The sequence below is a fragment of the Larimichthys crocea genome, chromosome VII (assembly GCF_000972845.2).
Source record: "Larimichthys crocea isolate SSNF chromosome VII, L_crocea_2.0, whole genome shotgun sequence".
Classification (NCBI taxonomy): domain Eukaryota; kingdom Metazoa; phylum Chordata; class Actinopteri; family Sciaenidae; genus Larimichthys; species Larimichthys crocea.
This window is the reverse complement of record NC_040017.1, coordinates 21,136,278-21,149,495: the sequence shown is the minus strand read 5'-3', so window position 1 is coordinate 21,149,495 and position 13,218 is coordinate 21,136,278. Positions and strand designations below refer to the sequence as shown.

Here is a 13,218-nt window from a genome sequence, read left to right as displayed (position 1 = left end):
GTGCTTTCATGTACACCTCAGTTTCTCTCATGCACAAAACTCTGCAGGACTTGGATGAACGAAAGAAAACAGGCGAGGGGTACAGTACACAAAGAAACTTCTTAGAACTCATTTAAACTGCTGCAGTACTGTATATAGGCTAAAGCAATTCAAGGCAGCCACGATTTCTTCTCTGTCTCTCCCCAGTGCACAACTAAAGGTGCACACGGAGCCATCACAGTTAATAGTAGTTCTTGTAGATGAACCACTTTCTCAATCTCACCCCCTCCCTTTTTCAAGAACAACAACAGAAGAATAGCTCTGATTCTCCACTGTCAGATTTAATTACCAAAGCAGCAATCTTGATTAGGATCTCAACGGTACTTTTTTATCAGGCCCAAGCCAAAGAAACACAGCGTGTTTGTCCAAGCAAGACATATTTACCAAGCCGAACTCTCACTTCGACTAAGTGTAAACACGGTAGGGCTCCACAAAAGACCCTGACATTGAGAGCAACCTTCAAATCTGCCGTCTATTGCACCCAAACAAGATGTCAATTCTTCTTCTTTAGTGTCATGTTTGCAACCCACTCCCTTCCTACAAGAGCTGACATTTGACATATTGACAGCTGAATCTAAAATCTTCCTTAAGGAATCACCGATTTATCATTCAGCGGGGTGAGTTTTTTTTAAATAAAACTTAAATACTTTACTTGCAAAATGCCATTACATAACGGCCAGCTTTCCGACTGACCTAAGACAGTGATGTGAGAAGTACAATTTCACGCATGCCGCACTTCACTGAGATGTCCATCTTATGTTCATGCTCCCTGAAGCATCCAACACTAAGGAATTGATTATCACTAACACGCGCGCACACACACACGCACTAAAACTGCAAATATCACCAGAGCTGTTCATGGTGCCTCAGCTGTAATATTACATATTGTGACTGCATGCTAACTGCACCTCCATCCATTTATCAAACTCCCACGCAGACACACAACATGCACAACATGCGCACATACACTTCAATTCAGCAAGACGGCAATTAGGCTTGTGAGAGAGAGAATTTTCTGCTCTACATTTTAGTTATTGTTACTCCTCTAATTAAAAACACTGGTAGCGAGATGTCTAATTTGTAGAGGAGAGGGAAAAAGGCTGCACACTCAAAAGCAAAAGCAGTTTTGCTTCAAAACATCATTCAAAGATCAGATGTTATTAGGCTCATACGCTGCCTCCAGCCATATCTTCACTTGTGTGAATGCTGCAGGATTCTCAACACAGAGGACTTGTAGCTTCTAAAGCATAACAACTGGTACAGTGGAAAAAAAATACTGCAAAGGGCTGCAACTATTATTTTCATTATCAATCTGCCAGTCATTTTCTTGATTAGTAAAATCTCCCAAAGGTGAAACGCTCAGATTTCTTGTTTTATCTGCCCTAAATCCAAAGATATTACAAAGTGTATGATGAAGCTGTGAAAAAAAAATCAGATTCTGCTGGCAGAAATAATTGATATATTATCAAGTGGATAATCAGTTTCACCTCTGTGGCAATATCACAGCCTTAAATTTACACACATGCAGTTTTATATACAATTAGCATAGATGTAAGTCTGATGACACATGGTTGATGATTCATCAGATACTGAAACTGCAGCTGTCAGGGTGGTGCTTTGCTTTTTCCTCCTGATTTTATAAAGCCAGTACAGCCACCCTGTCTTCTCATTTCAGGCCATCCTCAAGGACAAACAGCTATTTGTTCAGTGTTTCAGGACCTCGGAGCTTCAGGCAGGCGTTCGGATAACTGTAAGCTTGGATTATATCTCCACATAGTGACAAAATGGCTGTTTCATCTGACATTTTTCCACTGGCATGGCAGTATTTTTTGCAGATGGGCATCCAACAGACACTAAGAAAAAACATTTTCATACTGAAACAGAAACATGCCTGTGTTTTGCAGCACCTGTTAGTCTTTGGTGTGTGACTATGGAGACCAGCCTTGTCCACAGAAACATTATCGCCTCTCGGTCGAAACACCCTCTAGAATTCTTAATGAAGAGTGAAAAGGAACCTGCTCCAGGGCCTTTCTATGGCTATGTCCAAACCATGTGTGAAAATGCGAGGCACATAGCACATTCACATTACTCTGCCTGACTTACCACAAAGCTAAAATAAACATTTCAAGGCCGGGACCCACATTGCTATTATAAAACCTCCAATAAAAAACAAATAAAGAAACACATATTTGATCTTAGGCCACGCTTGGTGAACTTAATCAGTTGAATGGCAAATAGTGGGTCTATGGAGCCTGCTGAAAACAAGAAGTGACACGGCGAGAAGGGAAAGGAAGCGAGAAAAACCTTCCCTAATCAACTGTGTGTTTAACTGATAGCATGACTGGAGTGCTCGCCTCCTTTGTGCAAGTTAAGCATGTTGTCATTTTGATCAGATATCAAACAGCCATGTTGCACTGCTCCCTCCACTGAGTGTGACTTAACAGACAGCATATGGTTCTCTTAGACTGCCCACACAGTTGGCACAGTGACCATTACCAGTACCTCCAGGGCAGCCAATGTGACCTCCAGAGATGAGAGCGCTCCAGACAAAGGCATAACAACCCAAGGCAAAGTAAAGGCCTTTGCGCTGTGAGCTTTCACTGCAGAGAGCTGGAACACATACAGCACATAGAGATAATGCCGGTGGTGGAAGTGTAAAATGATGAGGAGAAAATTCTGCTGATGCTTTACAACACATACCATGACAAGGATTTTGTGACTCCTTTGTTAGGAAATAAATCTTGCCGTGGTGCAGACAGTGACCGCGGTGACACTGAGCAATAATACAAGTTGCCTGAGAGAATCACATCAAATATTATACGCTCTAATAATTGCTCTCGTTTATGCAGCTATTTTTAATATAAAAAAAAAACACATACTTAGGCCTAAATTTGCAAGTCTCTGTTATCCTAAACCATGTCCTACATACATACAAGCCAGTGATACAAGGGGAACGCGATAATTGAATAATATACTCAGTCATCTTATATGAATAATCATGAAATAAGTTGTGCACCAGAGCCCACACAGATCAGCAGGGTTACCCATGAGCTTCCAACATGCAGACTACGGGCATGCGAGTGATCAGAGTTCCCCTTTGTTCTTGATGAGTCAGGGAGGATCGTCTCTGCTGCTCATGATCCGATGCTCTGGTAGTAAGCTCTTTCCCCTCCCCTTTCCCCCTTGTGAGCTGAAGCCTCTGATGATGTCCGTACAGCTATTTATACACGCAGCCACGCTCAGCACATTTACCAGCAGAACATAAATAATCAGTAGGTATGAAAGACAGTGTGCAAGGAGGGCTGGTTTGCTTTAACACAGCTAATTCTGGCTTCCTACTGTCAGAGGGCATTGTACGAATGTTTGCAGCCTCGCCGCCCTTACTCATCACTTGTCATGATTTATGAGGTGAATCCATGATTGATAAACTACTACGGAATATATTTACCACCAAAGACTTGCACATTTCTTTTTGCTGTTCTCTTAAATACTAAATCTGTGCTTTAACAAGCATGTTACAACACACTCTTTTAATGGTTAATGGACCAGAGAGGACCACAAAGTGCATGCATGTGTGCCCAAAGTGTTTTATTTTTCATATACTCTAGCACCTGTAGACGCTTGTATTGACATTCAAATCTTGAAATGACATAATACTGGGTTTTATTTCAGTAAACTGAATGCGAATGAAAGCATGATTGCTAAACAAAAGGTGCAATCAGACATGGGTGTGTCCAACAAATTGAAAATTCTGCCGTATAGCCTTTCTTCCAGATTGTCTTACACCCGTTGTCTGGTCGCTGATACTGCACAGCCCCAACCCTAATTTACGTATTTCGCTCTTGTTTGCACGCCGTCTCGCAAAATAACAGATGAAGAAATATAAAGCAGGTTGGGGTTGGGATAAGCTTCTGTAATGGCAGATCATGTCAGCTGCATTCATTCTCTTTTAAAAAGCAGCAGACTGTTTCCTAATGGGCTGTAAGGAGAATCCAGTCTGGCTTCTCCTTTGAGTAAACTGTTCCTGTGCATGAGGTGCCAAGGCCCAAAGCACAAATATACAGAAACCCAAATACGATTATACAGCCCTGCAAATATTCTTCCACGGGTACATCATGTCCCTATTTAAATTTGTGACACTTGAGAGGCACTGAAATTTAGCATTCTTTCTCTGCGTATGTGCATGTAGTTATTTACCAAACAACGAAACCTGTGCTGTTAGGTTATAAATACGGTAATTAGCGTGACTATAACTATGAATAAAATGCATGCTGATTATTTTTGTCTGTTGCCTGATTCAGTGTTGCATTCAATTACTCATACAGGAGACGGAGGGTATGTTTAGATGCTAATTTTTACCATTTAAAAGATCTCTGATGGAGCTCAGGACACTCTCTCAAATGCGTACTTTGTTTCCATCCGATTTTTTACGCCGTGCATATGCCTGTGTGTATCTAAATGATTCTGAAACTTGGCTGATATGCACACTTTGCCATAAATGGATGCAGAGATGCCCTTAAACAACCATTTGCATAATGACACACGTGTGTCCACCACTCATCACAGCCATGGAGGATCAAGAATGAAAACAGCACAGAAGAACGTGCAGTTTCTTCAAGTGTCGCATCGGCAAGGTGCTCCAACAGCACCAGAACCATTACGCTCAGCTGTGGCTATTTATAGTGCTCGTACTACTTATTTATCACTAGATACGGTATGAGATTTATAACTGTCATGGGAAATGCCAGTTTCACAGTATAGGAGGATACGGTATTATACAATCACCTCCAGTTACAATCGCCCATAAAGGAATTATTATAATGTGAATAAATTATAGAAGTATTGGAATTTCATAAAACATTATGTCTTATGTTTTTTAATAACACATATATGATAGAATTTCTGTAGATGATAGATAGACAGTAATACGACTGATGACCAGTATACCACTACAACCCTATTTATCACATGTATCAATAAAACATCATTGCCTCATACCTCAGTCACCATTACTACATGTCAGATGGACGATCAGTGACTAAGTTATAGAGCAAAACAGACTTTGGTCACAAGATGGGATGTTAAAATACAGGTTCAAATGTAAATAAAGGAAAGAAAATCACTCCTCATTAAGTTTATAAATGGACCTCTGGTGACATTTTATTCCACATTTGACTGTGTAGACTTCAGTGTTTTACTACAGGCTTACATCTCTCACCTTATATCTCATCAGATTACCTGCAGCTAGCGTTAGAAAACGATGCATACGTCACGTATGATGCACAAGTTGTGCATGTTCTTCTTGAAATGGCGTATGCATGTTTTTTGAGTGTGCGTCTTTGTGTACTTCTTGTATTTCCAGGGCACCACATCATGTTTTTTCACATTAAATGTATATATTCTGATGAGTTGTGTACTTACATTATCGCAAATGATATTACTGCCTCTGTTGCTATAATGTCTGAGGAATCACTGAATATGTAAGGCAGTGAGAGGAAAGAAGTCAGCAAAGAGTCACATCAGATAGATTCGTAATGGTGGCTGTTTAACAAAGAAAGACAGCAACTCCCATGATCCCACACTACTTCACAACATCATCAACCTATGCCTTTTATTATTGTTTTAATGTGAGAAAACTGTTTTGGCAGAAATGAAGTGATGTGTGTTTAAGGGACCCACGCTGATTTGAATTGTGTAATTTTATTTTAGAAACATGGAGCACATCTTTCAGGAGTAATGCCTCATTCCAGCTGCTGTAAGATGGCTACGGTTATTTAATCAACTGAAAGGGAAGACTCTCATACATCCTACAGGACATAATGTGGAGAAAAAAAATCAGCCATTAATTAAACACATCATAATAACCAATTATACATTTAATGTAATCACATTAAACTTAAAGGAACATCTTTAATGAACTTAAGATGTTAATTTTAATGTTCTAGATGAAAAATGTTTATAAAACTCAAATGAGGAAAGTAACCATTCATGAAGGGGACTTTCATTTGGAGATGTCTCTGTCTGTGTGCCTTCACCAACTAAAATTATGACATATTCTAATGACATCTACTATTAAACTTAGAAGTGGTTTAAAGAAGTTCTCCCAATATTTGATGCCAAAATGGGTAGCAATAGGCTGCACCCCATTATCTGCATAGATACATCGCCAGCCTGCATGTAGCACCTTTTAAGAGATTTTCTCCTTGGCACCAACGAGTCCAGACAGCTGTTTAGGGAGACTGTTGTCCCTTCACCTAACTTGGCCCAATCAGGCTCGATCTGCACCGCCACCTGCATAGAGATAGAGCAGCATGTCTTTTATTACTGACAAGGTTTCAATACATAGAAAGCAACTGCTTTGCCCTTGTTGCTACCGAGGAGATGAGATATAAAAATAAAAAAAAAACCTCAAGTACGAACCAGGCAGCCACTGCAGTGATCAAACTAGCTATTTATTGTTAGATGTACCCATTCAGTGAAATAGAAAAAAAGACTCAAGTCGGGAATGGGAGTCTGATGAGAGATAGCTTATAGCACTGTCAGAACTGAAAATGGAAAGTGAAAAGATTACCTTTTAAGTATGCTGGAGAGGCAAAGTTAAAGGCATTTTGAGGATAATTCTAAGCCCAAATGTGTCATTTATGGGCCCACTGCTTATTACCCCCTAATAATGTGAAAGATGATATAGTGTTTCAATTTTCAAAAAAATATGAAACACATCAAACCATGTCCAAATAGCAAACTATTATCAAATGGGTAGAATGAAAGTGTGACACATCTCTTCATATCAAAGCATGAAGACATCGTCTGCAAGGTAGTTTTCTGTAATAGCTTGATTACAACTTCATTTTCTATTATCATCTATTAGTAGAGGAGCACATCGGATTCACTCACGTTAAGGGCTCTTTAATTTCAGCTGATAAAATTATAGAAAATTCCATTGAAACTACAGCGACTCCTTTAATTAAGGTGAGTTTTCAGTTTACTGCATCTAACTAAATCAAAGCTCATTAATTCAACTAATTCAACTGATATTCAGACAGTCTGAATCGAAGCCAACCCTCTTCATCAGGGTGCTTTTCTGGCATTCACCGCATGTGTACTGATACAGATTCAGGAATAAGCAAGTGCATAAAAAAAGGACTGAGAAACGGATAAACATACACGGCCCTCACATTCAAATGATCCATGTTATCAAATGAAAAAATCGACTGAAAAATTTAAAAGCCTTCGGCCGATCGATGAGATCTTTATAAATGTACAGATTCCACAGCAGAATGCAAAATTCCACGGAAAGGTAAGATGAGATGAGAGGCAATGAAACTTTAATGAGCTCCATGAAGAAACTGGGCAGCCGCTGCAGCAAATATTGATAGGATATAATAAGAACATCCTGAAATATGTTGCATTCAACACCAAATGCCACTTCCAATATGTTAAGCGCATGCTTTCGAAAGCTTGGCAGTAGGATAAAGAAGCAAAAAAAACAACAATGTCATTTTCAATATTTAGTTTCATCTGAATGTGTAGCATCAACAATTTGCCTGAAACCGCCTGTTTTGAAGAGAGATAGTTTTCATAGCTGTCTCTAAGACAGTCATGGTCAGCTGGACTCGGACAACCTTGCTTAGTCACGCTGACAGAACAGCGTTTCCGCAAAAGACAAGAAAAGCCCTGTTATGATCCAAAGTTACAGGCTCATTTGAACTCGGGCACCAAATGTGCAGAGAGTGCCATTGTTTGTTTAGCCCCTGAGATGTGCTCTAATGTTTGCATTGCATGTCCATTTATTTACTTCAATATCTGCAGGGCCCATAAAAGACACAGCATCGGGGTGCAAAGAATAAAAAACACAGCCTGCATGGGATCCCCCTGACAATGTTTTATTCGACAGGACAGCATTTCACCAAAGGTTTAAATATGTTTTGTCATCATAGTGTCAGTGGATCTACAGTAACATCTATATCACTGCAGTGGCTAATAATAGCGACCTGCCAGCTACCACTGCAAACGCTGTGATCGGGGGGGGGAAACAACAGTAAGCCTGCAAAACTGATGTATCCTATCCATTCATGTCGGCGTATTGACATCCTCTCTGATATTGAAAAGGATTATGTGACTTAAGTCTGCATGTTTTGCATGCCTGAAGAAGTGTTCTACTTGGATGGCAGCTGATCTTGCCGTGCCAGTCATGCTCTGACTGAATACTGACTTCCTCCTTCGCAGATAATCCCATGAAAAAGACAACTCTTTACTGCCTAACATCCTTAACGCAGCTCTTTCAATACCTTGAATCAGAATTAGCCACCATGGACGCCCAATCCATTTTGTGTCTCACCGTGGACCTTTTTCACATGTCACTGACGTCGTGCCATGAACGTGATCAGATTGGGAGTGATGGGATAAAAAGGTTTCCCCGATAAGGAATGTGTTGATGGGCATACAAGGGACACACACACACACAGAGGCTCTTTTTGTTGCATGTGCGATATTAAAGCATCTTCTCTCCTCTCTACTGTATGGATTGTGTGTACAATCTAATTTCTCTGCTCTTCATCTTGTGCTGGATTCAATATGCAGCTCAAGCCTCTCCTGGTGTTCACTGCAAAAATGATTTCCATTAAGATAAACTGTGAAATGCTATGATGGAAAAGCCACAAAAAAGAAAAAACTCAGTTTACTGCAGGGTTTTGTGAAAAGACAATAACCAATTTGTTTTTTTGACAGTAATCCTGTTTCTAAAGTACTTTGAGTATAGACAGACCTCCAGTTGTGTTTGCTTTGAGGGGTCAGTACTAAGGATGGGGGAGAAAAATAAATGTGTAACAAATAACTAGAGCTTAGTCTCTTAACTCAATGATAACACATAATGGGAATTACCATTAATGTGCTAAACAATCAATTTTACCTCACATACTTAACATTAAACAATATTAAAAACTGGAAAACATTTATGCACCCATGTATAAAACCCATTATCATGTAAATACACAATATTTATGTGACAAATTCACAGAAATATGCATCACAATTGTGATAATTTCATCAACTAAAAATTCCCACTGGTTATAAAAATACAGCCACCATATGAGTCCAACTCAACTTTTTTCCATGGTCTTGCATTTAAAATAAGCAAAAATGTGAATAAATAACAATAGTAAATCTTACACATTTGTAACCTCCCAAATTCTTCTGCTACATTATGATTTTGTGGAGGGCAACAACACAGGTCCTCCTTTATATTTTAGTTCCTCCATAAAATGTAAAGATGGGTCAAGTTCAGGGCATGATAACAACACAAGGTGTGCCTGATAGAAATGAAGAGAGGCTGAGGGAGAAGGAAGAGAAATATGAGCATGCGTCTGCATGAGTAAATGATATTACTGGCCAAATGCTCTCAATACCATCCACCAGATTTTGAGGAGAGGCAGCAAAAGGCAGAGAGGGCACGATGAAACAGGACTGCAGTCAAACAGACTGTTTGCTAAGAAATTGCTAAGAAATGTCAATCAAACCCTTATGCCCTCGAGTGCAGGTGGAGTCAGCTCGCCTGCAGAGTGCTCACTTATAGAATGAAGAGAAAGTCTGAAATAAATACAGTTTATAGTTTGGACCAGTTTCTAATTCGTCACCCTTTATAAAGTGCAACTAATGAGTTTATTGATTCATTGGGTAATGAATAATTTACTGGTGCTTTATAGATCAGTAAGGGGCCATTATTGAGAACAACTTTTAGGATGCCAGGTTGTCACATATCTCTTGTAGCTGCAGGACAGCTGGGCAACAATCCATTTATTAACTAATCATTAACATTCAAAGCTACAGAATTGCATTGTAAAACGCCCTGATCAACGACGTGTTAACATTTATGAACACTGTTGGTGATGGCTTGTTAGAAAGTAAGAAACTCATGTCCCTTCATCAGCAATTTTACTTTAACACTTATAACTGCAGAATTGATGGTTTGTTTCCATTTACTAATGACTTGCATAAACGAATCTGGCAACCCAAAAGTTGCTCTCATTGATGATATATAACTGATCTATCAAGCATGAGTAACCACTGATAAAGCCATTAATTACAACGTTACAACGCCTCTATAAATGGTGCTTTTTACGAAGGAGATTTCATTACAGCAAAGGACATTTTTACACTCACTAAGTGCTAAGAAAGTACTTTGGTGCATTAGCATGTATTGTCTTCATTTGCAGTGCTCCGAGCTCTCTCAGCCACTGTAAAGACCACCCTTATACATGAGAACACACGATTGCACACATTAATACTACACCAAAGAGCATTGCATCTTGATTATATATTCCTTACAGCTCTGTGATGAAGGACTTATGTAAAGCCATGACTGAACCGTATGTTCTCTACGCGTACGTAACCAAAAGACCTCTTACCGTCATTCCAAATAACAGAGGCATGTTAACAATGCCTCTCTTTGGAGCACTATACTTTGAATTTTCTTTCACATTTGTGTCTCCATGTTAAATGGCTGCATATGTAAAATTACCATATACTGTGCATATACTTTGCCCTTCACAAAGCTCTTGAAATTTTCCTACTTTTTTGTACCATGTCACAATGTAAGATAAGACTGACATATACTCGAAATGAATAATGACTCAATTTAACGACACTGTTGACATCTTTAGTGCTGGTTCGTGCAACATTTTATTATTTCTATGCAAATTTTGTGTGAGCGTTAAAAAAAAAGGAGCGGTGACTACAATTAAATCACAGTATGAATGCATTTTATCAGTCAGATCAAGTGCAGTCGAGCATTAGAATTTATTGCCGTTTATAGCCAGCACAATATGTGTCTGTCAGGCAACAATGCAGATTTTCTAAAATCCATATGCATATGGAGTGTAGTGTCATAGCGCCTTTTAAGAAAGAAAGAAAGAAAAAACATCTTTAAGTCAAATGAAAAACCTTAAGGCACATTCACATAAATGAGGTCAAATGTGGTTACTAACAGTTCATTGAATCCCCACATTAACCAGGAGGCGTGCACATTTCTGCATGTTTTAGTTACATAGATCCAAAATAGATGGCCTTGTGTTATGCTGCCTTTGACCACTGAGAACAAGAGACGAGGGTGTTGGAGAAACAAACAAAAAAAAACAATTATTGTTGATTGTTAATGGCTCAGGGAGCAATGAGAGACAGAGCAACGAAACAGCTTTCTAATGTCTTGTTGCGCCATGAGAATGAGGCAGAGAGGAATGAAAAGGTTTGTTGTTTTTTTCCGCCAAGGTCAATTGTTCCACGTTGATTTTATTATGAAGTGGAAAAGAGCTTGATAATAAGCTTGCTTAATAGCTGTGTTTCAAAAGTTATTGGTGGGTTCAATGATAATAACTGAGAGCGTATTGTGTTCTAAATGTAGGCGTGGAGTAAACCTATTTGATCTTTATATCGAAAATAAGTAATAGCTAGACAAAGCATAATTTGCTGCACACACTCAGAGTTGTTGAGGCAGTGTCAGGAGCCAATGAATTTGATCTCTGCTTGACAGCATCCATTATTTATGACAGCGCCCTCTACGTATTCTAACAGACACATTAATTAACATGGTTTGTCAGTTATTTTTTTATGTTGCTGGAGGCATCTTGACCGTGCTGGCAGAAAACAAGAAGAGCATACACCAAGCTATTTATCATTTATTTCATTTTGTCATAATTTACATTTAGGTTGGAGAGAGTAATCTCATTATGGAACCTAAGCCAAGTTTTATCCCTTATGGGAATAACCAGTGAAATAAGACTCACCCTGCAGAGTTTAAAGCGAGATTTCAGATTGGTGTCACTGGAGTTAATCCAATTATGGGGGCAAATAGGAGCCAGGGTGAATGAACGGATATGTATAAAGGGAAAATGGGATCAGCGTTGAGATTCAGCCAACCAAGGGGTGTAGGGGTGAACTCGTGGTTTAATGGATTAAACCCAGTCAAGCCTCGATGATTAAATTGACCCCATTGTTGGAGAATTGCCACTTTACACCTCAAAGCTTGGGAAATTTGGGTCTGTTTTCAATCGGGATCACAGGAGGTTTGAATCTAAAATGTCCTGCAATCGTGGCCACCAGGCACGGCCTTTGGAAACCCTGCAGATCCATCTGTGAAAGGCAGATGACGGGGGAGTTTGACTTGTACAAGACACCATGCCATGACTCACAGATGGGAGCCAGCTCAGGCAGGATTTGTCACCATAATAGGAACGGTGTCTGTGTATGTGCACTGCATGTGTGCGCATGTGCTTGTGTGCATGCACGTCTTGTAATGGTGTCTGTGAGCATGTAAATATATGTGTGGTGAGACTGTGGTGTTGACTTTCAGCGGAAAGGGGGTGGGTGGAGGAGAGGCGCTTTGACAAGTGTGTGATGCATGCTCCTGTGACGGCAGCAGCAATCAGAGAGCAGTGGGTTGTCATAGATGGACAACCCAGATGGGTGGGGTTTACCATGACCCCTGTCACGGTGCCTAATCCACAGTTCAGTAAGAGCCTCAATACATAACCTTGTAAATGTACACTGGAGTATGATTTGTTAAATAGCACGCTGCAGTCCTTTATTGGAAACTACAGCTTTAGAGCTAAAATTCAAATATAATAATAATATAATGTACCAACATAGTGTTTAGTGTGTAGTTTCAGCTCCCACTATCAGTACAAATACGACCAACAAGTACATCGATGTTACAGCTACCACTTCTCAACGTGTTAAAGAAAGTTGAAAGATTATGAAACTCTAAACAGATGGATTTTGTTTTGGATCGGTAGAGTTGTGCAAACAATTGTCATGGTGATGGATAATTAGTGAGTGAGAACAGGCCTAATATAATCTGTCAATCTCCTGCGTCCAAACACACATCTGCATAGTTGTAGGAAGAAAACATGTGGTTTTCCATGAAGGTCCATTCCTTCATTATTTTTGCACGATTTTTCTCATATCCAATCTTTGCACAAAGAACTAAAGCATACACGTTTAAAACATGACGAAGGGACAGTAATTCAGTGATAAATATTACTATAAAGTTTCATGGTTGGGACTTTGTGACTTTGTTCAGGTCAATGTTCTCAGTTGTTTTCCTGTCAAAGAAGGAGAAAATGCAAGCTCCTCTATTCATTGACTTACTTCTCCAGAGACACCATGCACTTATATTCAAGTACAAAA

General features: G+C 39.5%; 1 protein-coding gene across 3 annotated transcripts in view; it reads right to left on the bottom strand.

The window, feature by feature from the left end:
- The window catches only part of lrfn1 (leucine rich repeat and fibronectin type III domain containing 1), a 103,405-nt gene that overhangs the window by 51,783 nt on the left and 38,404 nt on the right, over nucleotides 1-13,218 (bottom strand). Inside the window, exon 1 of one of the 3 annotated variants that reach the window (XM_027280968.1) lies at nucleotides 6,224-6,298. The exons of the other annotated variants lie outside the window; for them this stretch is intronic. The gene's annotated coding sequence lies outside the window, so the exon portion shown is untranslated. Of the gene's footprint in view, nucleotides 1-6,223; nucleotides 6,299-13,218 lie in introns of those variants that run through there. 3 annotated transcript variants of the gene reach the window in all.